At 38.7% G+C, this 19,473-nt stretch overlaps 1 non-coding gene and 1 pseudogene across 1 annotated transcript; both read left to right on the forward strand.

The window, feature by feature from the left end:
• Positions 1–3,482: 3,482 nt before the first annotated feature.
• Positions 3,483–3,586, forward strand: LOC135139170 (U2 spliceosomal RNA; annotated as a pseudogene).
• Positions 3,587–6,923: 3,337 nt separating this feature from the next.
• On the forward strand, positions 6,924–7,111 carry LOC135139166 (U2 spliceosomal RNA). The gene has a single exon (XR_010282133.1). It is a non-coding gene; the product is annotated as a U2 spliceosomal RNA (small nuclear RNA).
• Positions 7,112–19,473: the final 12,362 nt, after the last annotated feature.

The following is a 19,473-nucleotide window of genomic DNA, read 5'->3' on the forward strand; positions in this document are numbered from 1 at the left end:
CCCGTTTTTTAAGACATATATGAATGGATATGTTTTGTCTTTAGTATATATCTGTCCGTCTCTAGACTAATAAATTTTAGTTTAAACATTTGATGCTGATTTGCACGAATAAACAAATTAAAACATTAGCCAAACAGCGGTTGCTAACGATGTCAGAAAAAGTGACTTGATTTGAACTTTTTCCAAAATAGTAATTATTTTATCGAACAAAAAAAATATGTTGACAGTATGAAATAAAATCCATAACGACATACCTCCGATAACTCTTTTCGCAGAACTCGTTTCGAAATTAAAAACTCGGCTCCCTACGGTCGCCTCGTCCTGAAACATCTCACTCTTTCTATAAAATTTGAGTTACCGGACCGTATTTATAATAATGTTAGCACTAACAAGTATTTAAAATAACAAGTACTTAATAATTTGTTTGTTTTATTTATTTTTATTCATTATAATAATCCCATTTCTTTATCAGAAACTTTTAAACGAAATAAATCCTACTTGGCTAGAAATAACGGCAAATTTGTGTTAGGCTCATCTGGCAACGTTGCAAATTATTTAAATGATAACTATGAGATTTTTACACATTTTTTCGTCGCCCTCTATCGAGTGGTAGCTTTATTAAATGTATTGTTGCTGTGATTTGAGTTATCTACGCGCGCGATTGGTGTCCAAGCTTTTCGCCGGCGTTTGACGGCCGACTGTTGGTGCGCCATCTCTTGTTCGCCGGCCGTTGGCCTGTTCGCTCCAAACAATAGCATGGGTCTATCTATATGTATTTAATCAATGATTTGTACAAAGATTATGAATGCGCTCAGGTAGAACACCTGAATTTGTGGGAACGGTTGTTCCTACATTTTAATTTTTCGATTTTCCACTTTTCTTTAATTTTTCAATTTTCCAATTTTTCAATGTTTCGATTTTTCATTTATCCAATTATTCAATTTCTCTGTTTTTAAATTTTATTTTTTTTTTATTTCTTTATGTTTAGACTTCTCGATTTTACAATTTTTCGATATTTGAATTTTTCAAGTTTTAATTTTGCCATCTTGGTTTTTCGATTTTTAAAATTTTTCGATTTATAGATTTTCCGATTTCTCAATTTTTTCAACATTATCAGTTTTGGGAACTTTTCGATTTCTTTTTTCAATTCTGAACGCTTAGAATCGACATTGGCATGAGCGCGCTCTGATCTGTGGATCAAACATGTTCCCAGGCGACGACTTATCAAAAATTGTTATCGCTAATTCCACTAGAAGTTTAATATTTTGTGCGAAAATGAAACACTCGTATACATTTAAAAAAGGCCTTCACATTTAATCACTTTTTCCAAATGGGGATATCAAAAAGGACAAATTATAACTCTAGAGAATGGTAATTCGATAGAAAGACAGACAAGAAGTGGAATTCCAGCAACAAAAATGGCCCAGAAGAGGAGAGAAGCCTTAATCAGTCAGAACCACGGCAGTAACCATGTATTGAAACATTGTAACTAGTAATTTAGTAATATAATAGTGTAAATAGTGTGCCCTATTTTTAACATCCATACTCACTAACCACGGTAAACTTGAAATGTCATTTAGAAATCTTGGACAGAAATTTAAAATCGGCAAAAACTACGTTACTAAGGGAGAATAAAATAATATTTGCAAAGCGAAAATCAATTCCCAAATATTCAGAAAAACAAAAATTGGAACAAAAGCAAAAATTAAAAAAAAATCTGAATCATTACATTGCCAACGTTATTGATGCATAAATATTCAGTTTATTCCTAAGGACAAAAATGTTCCGAACGTCCCTCAACTGCGACCAATTGAACGCTTTTGAAGAAATCTAAAGTGGAATTTGTGTGAAAAATGTAGGGTAGGAATCCTTCACACATATAGAATTAAGCAGTGTGTATTGCTGAAAATTTGGCAGAAAAAAATATTGGCTTTCACAAATTTAATGCGCCGCGCCGTGTTAAAACAAAAATTTGTGAAGCAAGTAGATATGTTGCAAATCGTACTCTATAAAGTTGTTTTATAAATGTTAACAGTTACATTTTTAATTCGTCATTCAATAATAAAGTTATGCTAGTTTGAAACTTGGGCAGATTTTTGGTCCCCACACCCTTATTTGATTCGAGTCGCAAAGTGTCAGTAATTTTCCGCGCCGTCCGACTTGTTAAATTTCAAACTAAAACGGCTGCAAGAGCGATTCACTTACAGTAGTTGTGTTGTACAAGCTCAGACAACAACCCGTAAAATGGTATTAGTAACAACCATTGAAGGTTAGAGGGCTTTTGTCGCATTTTGGGGCGCCCTCTGACTGCGAATATTAACTCACTGGTACGCATAGGGATACGGGCTTGCCGGTCTTTTTAAATATATAGTCACTGCTTTGGTTAAATTTGGTCTTTTACAACCCCCCAGAGAAAGAAATCTAAAGGTCGGGACTACGAGAGGGCCACGCATTCACACTGCCTCTGCCAATTCACTTATTTGCAAACGTCTCATCAAGATAGTCTCTAACGACTCTGTGAAAATGAGCCCCATCCGGCTGAAACCACAGCTCTTGTCGGAGGTTGAGTGGCACATTTTCTAATAACCCCGGAAACTCATTTTCCAAAAATTGTCGATACCTGTGTCCTGTTAAGTCGCCTTCGAAGAAGTATGGGCCAGTTACGTAATCTGCAATAATACCAGCCCACACATTTATGGAATAAACGTTTTGAATGAGTTGTTCTGATCCAGTGTGGGTTATTTTGGAAGTAATGGTGACAGTTGTGCCAATTAACAACCCCACTATTGCCAAAACTTACTTCATCGCTGAACAAAACTTTGAATAAAAAATTGTTGTCTAACTCTAGTTGATGTTGCATAAAATTGCAAAATTGTATTCTTCTGGGAAAGTCTTCTTCTTTTAGATCTTGTACTAATGTCACATGATAAGGGTGGAACTTATTCGCTCTCAAAATTTTTGGAAGATTGAGATATTGCCACCTGTCGTGTTATAAATCTTTGGTTCGCATCGGATCATTGTCTACGGCTTCAATTACAAGAAATCCATTAAAATTGAGGTGAAACATATGAACTTCCAAAAGGGTCTAGTATATATGAGCCCCGTACTTTCTTGATCTACGTAAATGATGCCGACGTCATGCGGGGCCAGTGTATTAAACTGATTTTTGGAACATTAATTATTATGTTTCAGATGGATCAATGGGTGCTATGAAAGATATCGCAGATTGTCAAAGTCTGATGGATCGATTTTTTGGTTTATACGAACTTTTTTGCGATATTTTCTTATTACTTTTATTACTGCTCCAAGTCATAGGGGGTCAATACCACCCCACCATATTCACGCCGGTGGAACTGAGGGTTATTGAGCGAGCGTAGTCGTGCTAGTAACTAGTGTGACTCGTAGATACCGCTGACGCTTGCTGTTGCCGAACGGATAAATTCGGTTTTGGTATATCAGTTTTTTGAAAATTTTGAGTTGTTATCGCTTCTCGGCCTTATGGCGAAGATCAAAGTGTAGAATCTTTTCTTATCAGCTTAATATCCTCAATTTAAAATACAAAATTTGTCAAATGTCCATATCACCTAAGTGCAATAACTCAAAATTCAAAAACCAGTGCAATAATTAAAATTCAAAGTTCAGTGCAATAATTAAAGTACCGTGAAGTGATCATACATACTTGCTCAGATATCTCCGGAAAAAAATTATAAACATTATAAAATAAAATATGGCAGTCCCAAGTTCCACCGCGACCGCTGCAGCTTTAACCAAGGTCAACGAAGAAGCACTTCTCGACTACGAATTGGACTGCCCGCTGGAGGAGGAGTTTGTGTGTCGGATCTGCGCCCCCATGCCAAAAAAATACAAAAGATATGGGGACCTGAGTAAGCACATTCGCCGCTACCACGTCCACCGGCTTGTCTTCAAGTGTCGAGGATGTGAAACCGTCTTCGAGACCTTCAAGGCAGGCAAAACCCACCAGAAGCGGCAACCTGAATGCATCACCGCCGTCGATGCCACCGACGTCAACGCACCGAGGCCGGCCAGCCCGCCAACCCAAACGCCACGGTCAGAAAAACCAGCCGCCCCAACACCCGCGCTTGCCGCCACTCCGCCTCCGAGACTGCCGAACGCACGGGAGCCCGCCCCAGCGCCAAACCGCCCCCGCGACCAATTGGCGGCCACGCCAACCACACCACCGGAAGCGATGGCCCCATCGGCCGCCGATTCAGCAGCCGCCAGCAACAGCAGTACGACGCCCAAGCCGCATCGAGGATACAGAAGCTGTATCGTCGATGGCGCCCCTGCGACTTCAGGGAGGTAACGGAGGCCGAGTCCCCGCTCTGCGAGATCCCCGCCGACACGATCCACACGCATTTCACCGGCGTGTACGGCGGCGGAGCTCCCACCGGAGCCGAGATGCCGGAGGAAGTGCCAGAACACCAGCCCCTCGCAGACGACGACGACAACAACCCCTTTGCCGCCGACTTCACCGCGGAAGAGGTATGGAGACGTTTACAGAGGTGTAGTAACACCGCGCCCGGTCCCGAGGGGATTCGATATCCCGTTTGGAAAAAGGCCGACGCCGGTGCGAATGTCCTGGCTGCAATTTTTAATTGCGTCAAGCGTCTGCGGTACATTCCGCAGGCGTGGACCACCTCCTCGACGATCCTCATACACAAAAAGGGGGACCGCGACGACATCAGCAACTGGAGGCCCATCGCGCTGGCAAATACCATCGCCAAGGCTTACGCGTCCGTGCTCGGGGAACGCCTGGGGAACAGAAGGACTTCATGCCGGTGGACGGGTGCGCGGAGCACAACTTCGTGCTCCAGTCGATCATCACCGACGCCCGTCGCAACGGCAAACAGTGCTGCGTCGCGTGGCTAGACTTGACGAACGCCTTCGGCTCCGTACCGCACAACACCATTTTTGAGGCGCTGAAGTGGGCAGGCCTGCACGAGGACGCCATCCAGGTCGTGCGACACCTGTACGCAGACACGACCACCAGCGTCCGCACGAGCACGGGACCGACGCCGGCCATCCCCATCAAAGCCGGCGTCAAACAAGGATACCCGCTCTCGCCCATATTCTTTAATCTGGCGATCGAACCAATTCTCCGCGCCGTCGGGGCACTCAACGTCGGCTACAGGATGCAGGAGTCCAAGATCGATACTCTTGCATACGCCGACGACGTCGTCCTCATTACGCCGAAGCCGGAAGACCTGCAACGGCTTCTCGACGTGACAACAACGGTCGCCCGCTGGGCAGGGTTGACCTTCAACGCCCGAAAATGTGCCACCCTGCACATTAACGGGACACATCGAGAAGCCGTCCCAACACGATTTACTATTCAAAGCGGCGTACCTGAGCCCATGAATGAGGATGACGTGTACGAACATCTGGGTGTCCCGACCGGCTACCATAAAACACCGTGCGCGGAGAAAGTGCTAGAAAAGATGACCACCGACCTAACAAAAATCGACGCCTCGCTGCTGGCCCCGTGGCAAAAAATCGACGCCGTCAGCACGTTCATTCTGCCCTGCATTTCCTTCCACCTCAAGAATGCAGCGGTCGCCAAAAAACGCCTGACGGCGTTCGACAACAAGATAAAGGCGGCCGCAAAAAGATGGCTCAATCTGCCCCAACGAGTGGGGACGGAAATTCTATACATGAGCCATCAAACGGGCGGGATGAACTTGATGCCGATCAACACCTTGGCCGACGCCAGCCAGCTCATCCACGGCCTCCGCCTCCTGAAATCGCCGTCGGTGGGACCGCTCTCCGAGCGGCTCCTGCAGTCGGTGGTACGACGGAGGCTGCGTCGCGCCGCAACGCCGCCAGAAGTCGCCGAGTACCTGAACGGGAGCATGCGTGGCGACTTCGCCAACGAGTCCAGCGACATCTCCAGCACCTGGACTCGCCTGCGGGCGGCCACGACGAGGCTGAAGACGACAACCAACGTCGCATGGGCCACCGACGACAACGGCGTGCTACAGCTAACACTCAACGACAGCCCCCTCAAGGCAAGAGACACCGAGAAGGCCCTCCGCTGCGCGATCCGGGATTATTACAAGCGGAGACTGCTGGCGAAACCTGACCAGGGCAAAGTCTACCACGTGACATCCGTCGCAACGGCGCCAAACCATTTCATGCGCGCCGGCGACTTCACCCGCTTTGCCGACTGGAGGTTTGTCCATCGCGCGAGGCTGGACTGTGTGCCCCTGAACGGGACGAAGAGATTCGGGAACGGCGACAAGAGGTGCAGACGATGTGGCCACGCGAACGAAACCCTGCCACACGTCCTGAACCATTGTCGCCACCACATGGTCACAGTCACGCGCCGCCACAACGCAGTCCTGGATCGCTTGGCCAACGCCATCAGGCCGTCGCCCGGGGCCGTAAAGAGGGTGAATCAAACGGTGCCCGGATTCACGGACGGCCTCAGGCCTGACCTTGTAGTCATAAACGAGGGGGCGAAGAGGGTGACGATAGTCGACGTCACCATGCCGTTCGAAAATAAGTACGAGGCGTTCGAGGAGGCGAGGAGGGAGAAGAGGGCAAAATATGACCATATGAAGCGGCATTTCGAAGAGAAGGGGTTCGAAGTATTCCTGGAAGGCTTCGCTGTCGGACCCCTCGGGGGATGGGACCCGGCCAACGAACACACCATGAACCGCTTAGGCATCAGCTGTAAATACTCTGGCCTAATGCGGAAATTGATGTGTTCGGACGCCATCAAGTGGAGCCGGGACATTTACGTCGAACACGTGACGGGGGTCCGGCAATACAAGGCGCCAGGACCAGATGGGGACGAAGCCTGATTAATCTCTTTTTTTTCTTTTTCTTTCTACATATTTTCTTTGATATATACACTTATACATTTTATTTTTTTTTTACACATTTATATATATACATCTTTTCTTACTTTGTAAAACATTTTTCTAAATAAAGTTTCTTCTGTTCTTATCAGCTTAATATCTGATACGCCCCGCATGCGGGGCCAGTATATTAAACTGATTTTTGGAAATTGACGGAGGCTAGGGGCTTGCTCCACCTCCGTCGCGGGTTGGCCCGGCATTGCAGTACAGTCGGGATCGGCCCACCTAATAAAATTAAACATAATTTCATCGAACATATTCACGGTAAAATCACGAAGTTTTCAGATTTTCGGGAAACTAATTGCAATATTGGTTAAAGTTCAACAGTCCGGCACGTGCAGGAAGTACAGTGCGCAGACGCTAAAACGCACCTGTTGCAACGTTGCAACTGTTTTTGGACGAAACGGTCACATCTTTAGGCCATTTCAGACAGGATTTCAGAAAGCAAGTCTTGATCTTGACATGTCAAGTGACTGTAATCCGAAATATTTGAAATTCGACAGTTTAGTTGCATTGGTTTTGATGGTTTAAAGCTGATCTTCTGGTGGAATTATTGTAGTTATGTGTAATTTTCACAGAGACATTCTAAAAAACATTCTTCATGTTTTGATGGGACCATTGTTTACTCTTTAATTTTTTTGTAAAAAATTAAAATGTATACAAGTAGCAAGGGACATAAGAGAAGCTGTTTCATTTCATCGTAGACAAATAAAACATTTATTAGGATTCCACATAGTTTGTACTGTAGATACCGAAGAGCAGGTATTAGAAGTCATTTTCTTAAGAGCCCCGTGAATAATGTGTTCTTTTTTTAACGAAAATTAGTGCATTTTCAGAATTCACTATATATCATATCATTGATATTAAGTTTATCGTTATTACTGAAAAAAGTACCACATGTCCATTCAAAGGACGTTATTAAGTGTACTAAAACATAAATATCGCTTTTGGTTAATCGGGGCCTATCATTTTCAATAAAGAGTATCAATTTTTACTGAACAGCTTTGTTGCTGATAATCTAAATAACGAAGAAAGAGACGAGACTCCACTTCTCTGGTGTATTGAGATCATAGGTATCTGCTGTGGTGTCAATCATATGGAGAAGATAATGAAAACGGAGACTTATTTAAGAATAATATTGATGTTGCACATGATGATTTAAAACAGTTTCTTTAAAGTTGTGGATACTTTTTAATTAGAGATTGAAAATATACGAATACAAAATATAACAAAAATCGTTTCATTGCATTTTTTTTATTTAAGAACAATACAAACTATAAACAAATCGGTACCAGTACCACTAAGTTATTGATGTCTGGCTCCACGGATTGTACGCGTAGACGGTGAAGAACAAGTGGCACAAATGAGTGGAAGCTCAAGATCAATCATGCATCGTATCCTTACAGACAAAAAGCTGCATGCTTAGGGGAAACCTACCTATGATTGCATACTTAACTTTGACACCTTAGTATAACCTCCTCTATGATATTAGGGATTTTTTGTGGATAATTTAAAGGAGCAATTATATTGAAATTGATATTAATTCATCAAATTTTCAATATATTCAATATTTATTTTGAAAAAAAATTAGAACCAAAAACCATGAAGTGTGCCATCATAGGTAGTACTCTTCTTATGATGGCACACCCGAATTTTTAGAGTTTTTTTTTAAGTAATGTTAATTTTTATTAAGAATTGACGGGTTATTATGAAAGTAATAAAATAGATTTAAGATAAAGGAGTACAATTTGTAGCAAAACGAATCAACAAACAAATAAACTAAATAGAAATCATCAAATAACGAAACATTAACGCAAAACTTAACAAAAGTTGTTCTATATTTTAATTTTTTTTATTTTCCCAATTTTTAAATTTTCGATTTTTCAATTTTTGAGATCTCGATTTATCAATTTTTCCATTTTTACTTCCCGAGCGTAAGCAAAGGAAGTATTGTAATCGAGTCCGTCGGCCGACTCTCTACTTTTACGTTTTCTCGATCTTTCATGAACCCTAGAAGACGAAGAAATAGGTCTCCCATTTCCGTCTGTCTGTCCGTCTGTCCGTCTGTCCGTCCGTCTGTCCGTCCGTCTGTCCGTCTGTCCGTCTGTCCGTCTGTTGTCACGGATTTTTATTAGACAGATAATCTCCGAAAGTACTCGACCGATTGTTGTGAAATTTTGTACTTATATTAAGAATATCATGTAGATGGTAAAACGCTAACCAAAATTTGTCGAATCATCCCCACCACTAAAGCGATGACGTCACTTCAAAATTGTACATAGTAAATGGGTTTTCAATTGTATAAAATAACATAGTCCTACACATGTAGTTTACAACTCTGAATCGACTTTTCACCCGAAACGTCCAGATTTTTGGAAAAAAAATCAAAATTATAAAACAACATTTTGAAATTCAATTTTTAATCTGCTAACCAGAATGCTTTGAAATGTTGCAGATGTTTTAAGGCTATAAAGAGCATCATAAATCTTTAGTCAAAAAATATTTGCTTATCCCCTCCAAAAACTTGATGACGTCAGCTCAAAAGTTTGTGGAATAAATCATATCTAAAATGTACAAAATATGATGAGTCTGTACTTGTGAACTATCACTCCATTAATATTTTTTGGATTTGCATATACAGGGTGACTCAAAAAAAATAATGAATGCGTAAATATATTTTATTGATTTAATCAGGAACTACAAAACCGAATGCTCTGAAATCTTGCAGATGTTTTAAGGTCATAAAGAGCATAATAAATGTTTAGTCAAAATATATTTGCTTATCCCCTCCAAAAACTTGATGACGTCAGCTCGAAAGTTTGCCGAATAAATCATATCTAAAATGTACAAAATATGATGAGCCTGTACTTGTCATTTATCACTCCATTCATATTTTTTGGATTTGCATATACAGGGTGACTCAAAAAATTAATGAATGCGTAAATTTATTTTATTGATTTAATCAGGAACTACAAAACCGAATGCTTTGAAATCTTGCAGATGTTTTAAGGTTATAAAGAGCATAATAAATTTTTAGTCAAAATATATTTGGTTATCTTCTAAAAAAAACTGATGACGTCAGCTCAAAAGTTTTCCGAATAAATCGTATCTAAAATGTACAAAATATGATGAGTCTGTACTTGTGATTTATCATTCCATTCATATTTTTGGATTTGCATATGCAGGGTGACTCAAAAAAAATTAATGAAGGTGTGAATTTATTTTATCGATTTAATCAAGAATTACAGAACCGAATGCTTTGAAATCTTGGGAATATTTTAAAGTTATTATAAGCATGGTAAACTTTTGTTCAAAATGTATTTGTTCATCCCTCCTAAAAAAATTGATGACGTCACCCTTAAATTTTGCTGAATAAGTCCTATCTAAAATGCAAAAAATATGATGAGTTTGTACTTGTGATTTATCATTCCATTCATATTTTTTAGATTTTCTTAAGAGGTGGCTCAAAACAATTAATGAAGTCAATTTATTTTATTGATTATATTAAAGGCAACACTTATTATTAGTATTACATTGGACCAACCCAATTTGGTAGACACAAAATTTTTTAAAGTAAAAACTCGGTTGAAACATAAGGGTAGCACGCTTATTTACATCGACTTTAACATTACAGACCTGCATTTGTTTTATGCGCTCACTTGGTTTCGCGAATGTGGAATAGACATGTTTATAATCAACCAATTGTGAATTTCACCGTCAAGAATTAAAATAAAACACAATGTTTTATATAATAAGCGGAAGTCGAAGCAATAAAACCGATGGTCGTTTTGTTTACAGTTTCTCTGTTTGACTCTCACGTATGCTGTTACGCTTGTCATCTTAAATTAAGAATGTTTATACATAAACGATTTTCAGTTGCCTTTCATATTACTAGACAGCGGATTTTTGTCGGGCTACGTCACGTTTAATCGGTACAAATTCCATAAATATAATTAACGATTTATTAATCAAACGGCTAAGTAAATGAGAACGGGAATTAACAGCAGAGTGCAACGAAACAGCGTTATTCTAATCTCAAATAAACGAAGTGCAGTCCGCAACAGCAATGAATTCGCATCCCGTACGAGCCGTACCGAGTTTGGCCTTGCCTAGCCCGACAGAAATCCGCTCTCTAGATATTACACACCGACGCCGTATACGTGAGTAAATTGTTTCGTTATTTTATTGATTGTAAGTAGAGAGCGGAAAATATGCAGCAAAATTTTGGGAAATATGATCATATGATATGCATCAAATTTATGCAAATATGCAGTAACTTTCTTAATATATGCAGAGATATGCAGTTGCATATGCTCCAAAAATTAAAAAAAAGCGTAACAACCGAACTAAATTTATTTACAAATTACAAATACAGGTTTACCGTGCTTACCTTGTATTAAAAAAAAGACATAAATCACATTGTAAAGTGTTTAATTAGATCTCACTGGCACATAAATCACATTTTTAAAGACAATGTTTTTATACTAAAATATAATAGGTAAACAGAACGAATTAAAAAAATAATAGTAATCAGCTATTTACTATTTTGGAAACAATTTATTTTTAAACACTTTTCGTGATATTCTAACAAAAAGTATTTCCGGTGATTCTAAAGTATGTATTTGTAAATAGAAAAACTGCGCACTCACACAAGTTCAGGAAAAGGTTTGATAAATTAATTTGAGTTATCTTCGACACATTGACCTACCTGTATCGCTTTAAATGCTTTCAATGCAAACTCAGGATGAAAAATAATAGGATTAACAAAATTAACAAAATATTGGGAACGAACTATATTTCCAAAAGTATTTAACTCATACCTTTCCTAGTTATTTGAAACTCAGGACAATATTTGCAATACGATTCATGAAATTTCGTCGTGCTAGATAAATGCCGATAGAATTTTTTTTTTTCAAATTAGCACAAACATTGATAAAAATGCAAAATATGCACCCGTTACGTGAAATATGCAGCAGAAGGCAAAAATATGCAAATATGCAATTTTTTTATAGCTGCATTCATTTTTAATTAGCATGATTCGTTCACATATTAAATATCAAGACTTCTATGCAAAAAATAAAGAATATGCAAATTTCATAAAATCCGCTCTCTAATTATAAGAAATCAATATTCAAAACGACCCAATTCATTTTTCCGAAAATTTGGGAATACAATAATTTTATTCTTAGTATTACACTACATCTATCCCAACTGATATACGTGTCCTTGCAAAAATGTTGATGACGTCATCACAATTTTTTTTTAAATTCCCACTACAAAAATGTAATGAGAAAAAAAACACAATAGGCATGCAGTCGTCAAGTTTCCGACAGCGAGGGAAGTACTGTCTAAACTCCTTAGACCAATTTTTAACTTTTCGATTTGTCGATTTTGGCCTATTTCGGTTTCTAAATTTTTCGATTTTTCGACTTGTCGACTTTTCGACTCCTCGATTTCTACATCTTTCGATTTTTCGATTTCTCGATGTCTCAGTTTTTGAATTTTTCGATGTTTCGATTTGTGGGTTTTTGATTTTTACTTTTCGGTTTTTCTGTGTTTAGATTTTTATATTATTCGATTTTTCAGTTTTCCAATTTTTTTTAATTTTCGAGTTTTGATTTCTCGATTTGTTGATTTTTTAGTTTTTTGATTTTTATATTTTGATTTTTCAATTTTTATTTTTTTTATTTTTTGATTTTTAGATTTCTCCATTTTTCAATTTTACGATATTTTAATTGTTCAATGTTTTAAATTTTAGATTTTTCGATTTTTCAGTTCTTCAATATTTTTTAATTTTTCAAATTTTGACGTTTCAGAATTTTCAGATTTCCGATTTCTCAATTAATCTACTTTTTTCGACTTTGCTTTTTGATCTTTTGATTTCTCAATTTTCAATTCTTTAACTTCCTAATTTTTGAATATTTTGTTCAATTTTGTGATTTTTCAGTTTTTCGACTTTTTACTGCTTGAATTTTCAATTTTTCGTTTTTTAAACTTGCCAGTTTTTAAAATATTAGGTTTTTCGATTTCTCGACTTTTCAGTTCTTCTATCTCAATTTTTCAATGTTTGTAATTTTTAAATTTTTGATTTTCCATTTTTTTTTATTTTTCGATTTTCCATTTTTTTTTATTTTTCGATTTTCCGTTTTTTTTTTAATTTTTCGATTTTCCATTTTTTTTGTGGGTATCGTTGGTGATTTTTAGAAAAAGCGACGGGTACGGTTTTCAGATTTTATTTAGTTCCTTACTGTTTGAGAGTGACAGGGAGAAGAAGATCGAAGTGTGTTTGAATGGTCGACAGGTAGGCTCGGCTTCAAATAGGTGGAAGTAGGTAAAGAAAGAGTTTAGAAAATTCTAGAAACGGAAAGAGAAAGTATGTAGGAGCGTAGGGCAGGTAGACGAAAGATACTTACATTTGTACAAAGATTATGAATGCGCTCAGGTAGAACACCTGAATTTGTGGGAACGGTTGTTCCTACATTTTAATTTTTCGATTTTCCACTTTTCTTTAATTTTTCAATTTTCCAATTTTTCAATGTTTCGATTTTTCATTTATCCAATTATTCAATTTCTCTGTTTTTAAATTTTTTTTTTTTATTTCTTTATGTTTAGACTTCTCGATTTTACAATTTTTTGATATTTGAATTTTTCAAGTTTTAATTTTGCCATCTTGGTTTTTCGATTTTTAAAATTTTTCGATTTATAGATTTTCCGATTTCTCAATTTTTTCAACATTATCAGTTTTGGGAACTTTTCGATTTCTTTTTTCAATTCTGAACGCTTAGAATCGACATTGGCATGAGCGCGCTCTGGTCTGTGGATCAAACATGTTCCCAGGCGACGACTTATCAAAAATTGTTATCGCTAATTCCACTAGAAGTTTAATCTTTTGTGCGAAAATGGAACACTCGTATACATTTAAAAAAGGCCTTCACATTTAATCACTTTTTCCAAATGGGGATATCAAAAAGGACAAATTATAACTCTAGAGAATGGTAATTCGATAGAAAGACAGACAAGAAGTGGAATTCCAGCAACAAAAATGGCCCAGAAGAGGAGAGAAGCCTTAATCAGTCAGAACCACGGCAGTAACCATGTATTGAAACATTGTAACTAGTAATTTAGTAATATAATAGTGTAAATAGTGTGCCCTATTTTTAACATCCATACTCACTAACCACGGTAAACTTGAAATGTCATTTAGAAATCTTGGACAGAAATTTAAAATCGGCAAAAAGTACGTTACTAAGGGAGAATAAAATAATATTTGCAAAGCGAAAATCAATTCCCAAATATTCAGAAAAACAAAAATTGGAACAAAAGCAAAAATTAAAAAAAAAAAATCTGAATCATTACATTGCCAACGTTATTGATGCATAAATATTCAGTTTATTCCTAAGGACAAAAATGTTCCGAACGTCCCTCAACTGCGACCAATTGAACGCTTTTGAAGAAATCTAAAGTGGAATTTGTGTGAAAAATGTAGGGTAGGAATCCTTCACACATATAGAATTAAGCAGTGTGTATTGCTGAAAATTTGGCAGAAAAAAATATTGGCTTTCACAAATTTAATGCGCCGCGCCGTGTTAAAACAAAAATTTGTGAAGCAAGTAGATATGTTGCAAATCGTACTCTATAAAGTTGTTTTATAAATGTTAACAGTTACATTTTTAATTCGTCATTCAATAATAAAGTTATGCTAGTTTGAAACTTGGGCAGATTTTTGGTCCCCACACCCTTATTTGATTCGAGTCGCAAAGTGTCAGTAATTTTCCGCGCCGTCCGACTTGTTAAATTTCAAACTAAAACGGCTGCAAGAGCGATTCACTTACAGTAGTTGTGTTGTACAAGCTCAGACAACAATCCGTAAAATGGTATTAGTAACAACCATTGAAGGTTAGAGGGCTTTTGTTGCATTTTGGGGCGCCATCTGACCGCGAATATTAACTCACTGGTACGCATAAGGATACGGGGTTGCCGGTCTTTTAAATACATAGTCACTGGTTCAGAATTGAAAAAATTGGTCTAGAGAGTTTAAACAGTACTTCCCTCGCTGTCGGAAACGTGCCGACTTCATGCCTATTTTTTTTTTCGCAGAAGATTTCGAAGGATTTGGTTTTGTAGTTCCTGATTAACTCAATAAAATAACTTCACGCATTCATTAATTTTTTTGAGTCGCCCTGTATATGGAAATCGAAAAAATTTGAATGGAATGATAAATCACAAGAAGAGACTCACCATATTTTGTACATTTTAGATAGGATTTTGTGGTGACGTCATACATTTTTTAGGGGGGACGACCAAATACATTTTGATAAAAAATTTACCATGCTTATGATAATTTAAAACATCTTCACGATTTCAGAGCATTCGGTTTTGTAGTTCGTGAGTAAATCAGTAAAATAAATTTACGCATTCATTAATTTTTTTCACCCTGTATATGCAAATCCAAAAAATATGAAGGGAGTGATATATCACAAGTACAGACTCATCATATTTTGTACATTTTAGATAGGATTTATTTGACAAACTTTTGAGCTGACGTCATCAAGTTTTTGGAGGGGATAACCAAATATATTTTGACTAAAGATTTATGATGCTCTTTATAGCCTTAAAACATCTGCAACATTTCAAAACATTCGGATTAGCAGTTTCAAAATTAAATTGCAAAATGTTGTTTTATAATTTTGATTTTTTTTCCAAAAATCTGGACGTTTCGGGTAAAAACTGAGTTCGGAGTCGTAAACTACATGTGTAGGACTATGTTATTTTATACAATTTAAGACCCATTTACTATGTACAATTTTGAAGTGACGTCATCGCATTAGTGGTGGGGATGATTAGACAAATTTTGGTTAGCGTTATACCATTTACATGATATTCGTAATATAAGTACAAAATTTCACAACAATCGGTCCAGTACTTTCGGAGATTATCTGTCTAATAAAAATCCGGGACGGCCAACAGACGGACAGACAGACGGAAATGGGAGACCTATTTCTTCGTCTTCTAGGGGTTATGAAAGATCGAGAAAACGTAAAAGTAGAGAGTCGGCCGACGGACTCGATTACAATACTTCCTTTGCTTACGTTCGGGAAGTAAAAAGAAATTGAAAAGTTCCCAAAACTGATAATGTTGAAAAAATTGAGAAATCGAAAACTTGAAAAATCGGAAAATCTATAAATTGAAAAATTTAAAAAATCGAAAAACCAAGATGGCAAAATTAAAACTTGAAAAATTCAAATATCGAAAAACTGTAAAATCGAGAAGTCTAAACATAAAGAAATAAAAAAAAAATTAAATTTAAAAACAGAGAAATTGATTAATTGGATAAATGAAAAATCGAAACATCGAAAAATTAAAAAGAAGTGGAAAATCGGAAAATTAAAATGTAGGAACAACCGTTCCCACAACATCAGGTGTTCTACCTGAGCGCATTCATAATATTTGTACAAATGTAAATACGTCCTATCTTTCGTCTACCTGCCCTACGCTCCTACATACTTTCTCTTTCCGTTTCTAGAATTTTCTAAACTCTTTCTTTACCTACTTCCACCTATTTGAAACCGAGCCTACCTGTTGACCATTCAAACACCCTTCGATCTTCTTCTCCCTGGTACTCTCAAACAGTAAGGAACTAAATAAAATCTGAAAACGGTAACCGTCGCTTTTTCTAAAAATCACCAACGATACCCACAAAAAAATGGAAAATCGAAAAATTAAAAAAAAAACGGAAAATCGATAAATTAAAAAAAAAATGGAAAATCGAAAAATTAAAAAAAAATGGAAAATCAAAAATTTTAATATTCCAAAAATTGAAAAATTGAGATAGAAGAACTGAAACCTAATATTTTAAAAGCTGAAAAGTTTAAAAAACGAAAAATTGAAAATTCAAACAGTAAAAAGTCGAAAAAGTGAAAAATTACAAAATTGAACAAAATATTCAAAGATTAGGAAGCTAAAGAATTGAAAAATTGAGAAATCAAGAGATCAAAAAGCAAAGTCAAAATAAGTAGATTAATTGAGAAATCGGAAACCTGAAAATTCTGAAACGTCAAAATTTGAAAAATTAAAAAATTTTGAAGAACTGAAAAATCGAAAAATCTAAAATTTAAAACATTGGAAAATTAAAATATCGTAAAATTGAAAAATGGAGTAATCTAAAAAGCAAAAAATAAAAAAAATAAAAATTGAAAAATCTAAAATATAAAAATCTAAACATAGAAAAGCCGAAAAGTCGAAAAGTAAAAATCAAAACCCGACAAATCGAGAAATCGAAAAATCAAAAGATGAAGAAATCGAGGAATCGAAAAGTCGACAAGTCCAAAAATCGGAAAATTGAGAAACCGAAATAGGCCAAAATCGAAACATCGAGAAGTTAAAAATGGAAAAATTGATAAATCGGGATCTCAAAAATTGAAAAATCGAAAATTTAAAAATTGTGAAAATAAAAAAATTAAAATATAGAAGAACAGAGAACTCGAGAAATCGAAAAATCTAGAATTTTAAAAATGAAAAATTACAATATTGAGAAGTTGAAAAATTGAGAAATTGAAATATAAAACGGTCGAAAAACTGAAAAATAATAAAAATAATAACTATATCTACTATAATGGCCGTTCATTTTTTTATTTAAATTAAGGATGAATTTAAACGCATACACCAGGCATCCTCCAAAAATTGGGATTTACTGGCAACATGTGCTTATCATAACAATAATAATTAAAGAAAATCTGAAATTTGGCTAAAATTGAACAAAAACCTTTCACCAGTCTACCGTACATCTGGGGATGGGCTATTTTGCTTTAACGTAATCGCACTGGCCACAAGGCTGATGAGTTGGTGTTCGTCCAGACTACTGTTAACGTAGTTCACAAGAAAAAAGGAGGGAGAGCCACTAGCCACTATTACGTTTGTGGATGAAGTGAAGTGAGGGGTAAGACGGAGCATTAGCCCCCCACTTGTCCATAAGGTTGCCTCTCTTTTAACATCTATACTCACTGGTTCAGTGCAATAGTTAAAGTACCGTGAAGTGATCACACATATTCGCTCAGATATCTCCGGAAAAAAAATTATAAAATAAAATATGGCAATCCCAAGTTCTACTGCGACCGCTGCAGCTTTAACCAAGGTCAACGAAGAATCACTTCTCGACTACGAATTGGACTGCCCGCTGGAGGAGGAGTTTGTGTGCCGAATCTGCGCCCCCATGCCAAAAAAATACAAAGACATGGGGACCTGAGTAAGCACATTCGCCGCTACCACGTCCACCAGCTTGTCTTCAAGTGTCGAGGATGTGAAACCGTCTTCGAGACCCTCAAGGCATGCAAAACCCAGCAGAAGCAGCAACCGGAATGCATCATTGGCGGCCACGCCAACCACACCACCGGAAGCGATGGCCCCATCGACCGCCGATCCAGCAGCCGCCAGCAACAGCAGTACGACGCCCAAGCTGCGTGGAGGATACAGAAGCTGTATCGTCGATGGCGCCCCCACGACTTCAGGGAGGTAACAGAGGCCGAGTCCTCCCTCTGCGAGATCCCCGCCGAGGCGATCCACACGCATTTCACCGGCGTGTACGGCGGCGGAGCTCCCACCGGAGCCGAGATGCCGGAGGAGGTGCCAGAACACCAGCTCCTCGCAGACGACGACGACAACAACCCCTTCGCCGCCGACTTCACCGCGGAAGAGGTATGGAGACGTTTACGGAGGTGTAGTAACACTGCGCCCGGTCCCGACGGGATTCGATATCCCGTTTGGAAAAGGGCCGACGCCGGTGCGAATGTCCTGGCTGCAATTTTTAATTGCGTCAAGCGCCTGCGGTACATTCCGCAGGCGTGGACCACCTCCTCGACGATCCTCATCCACAAAAAGGGGGACCGCGACGACATCAGCAACTGGAGGCCCATCGCGCTGGCAAATACCATCGCCAAGGCTTACGCGTCCGTGTTCGCGGAACGCCTGGGGAACAGAAGGGCTTCATGCCGGTGGACGGGTGCGCGGAGCACAACTTCGTGCTCCAGTCAATCATCACCGACGCCCGTCGCAACGGCAAACAGTGCTGCGTCGCGTGGTTGGACCTGACGAACACCTTCGGCTCCGTACCGCACAACACCATTTTTGAGGCGCTGAAGTGGGCAGGCCTGCACGAGGATGCCATCCAGGTCGTGCGACACCTGTACGCAGACACGACCACCAGCGTCCGCACGAGCACGGGACCGACGCCGGCCATCCCCATCAAAGCCGGCGTCAAACAAGGATGCCCGCTGTCGCCCATAGTCTTTAATCTGGCGATCGAACCAATTCTCCGCGCCGTCGGGGCACTCAACGTCGGCTACAGGATGCAGGAGTCCAAGATTGATACTCTTGCATACGCCGACGATGTCGTCCTCATTACGCCGAAGCCGGAAGACCTGCAACGGCTTCTCGACGTGACAACAACGGTCGCCCGCTGGGCAGGGTTGACCTTCAACGCCCGAAAATGTGCCACCCTGCACATTAACGGGAAACATCGAGAAGCCGTCCCAACACGATTTACTATTCAAAGCGGCGTACCTGAGCCCATGAAGGAGGATGACGTGTACGAACATCG

This window comes from Zophobas morio, unplaced genomic scaffold, assembly GCF_036711695.1.
Source record: "Zophobas morio isolate AGI-343-1 ecotype UQ-CSIRO unplaced genomic scaffold, CSIRO_AGI_Zmor_V1 ptg000030l, whole genome shotgun sequence".
Taxonomy (NCBI): domain Eukaryota; kingdom Metazoa; phylum Arthropoda; class Insecta; order Coleoptera; family Tenebrionidae; genus Zophobas; species Zophobas morio.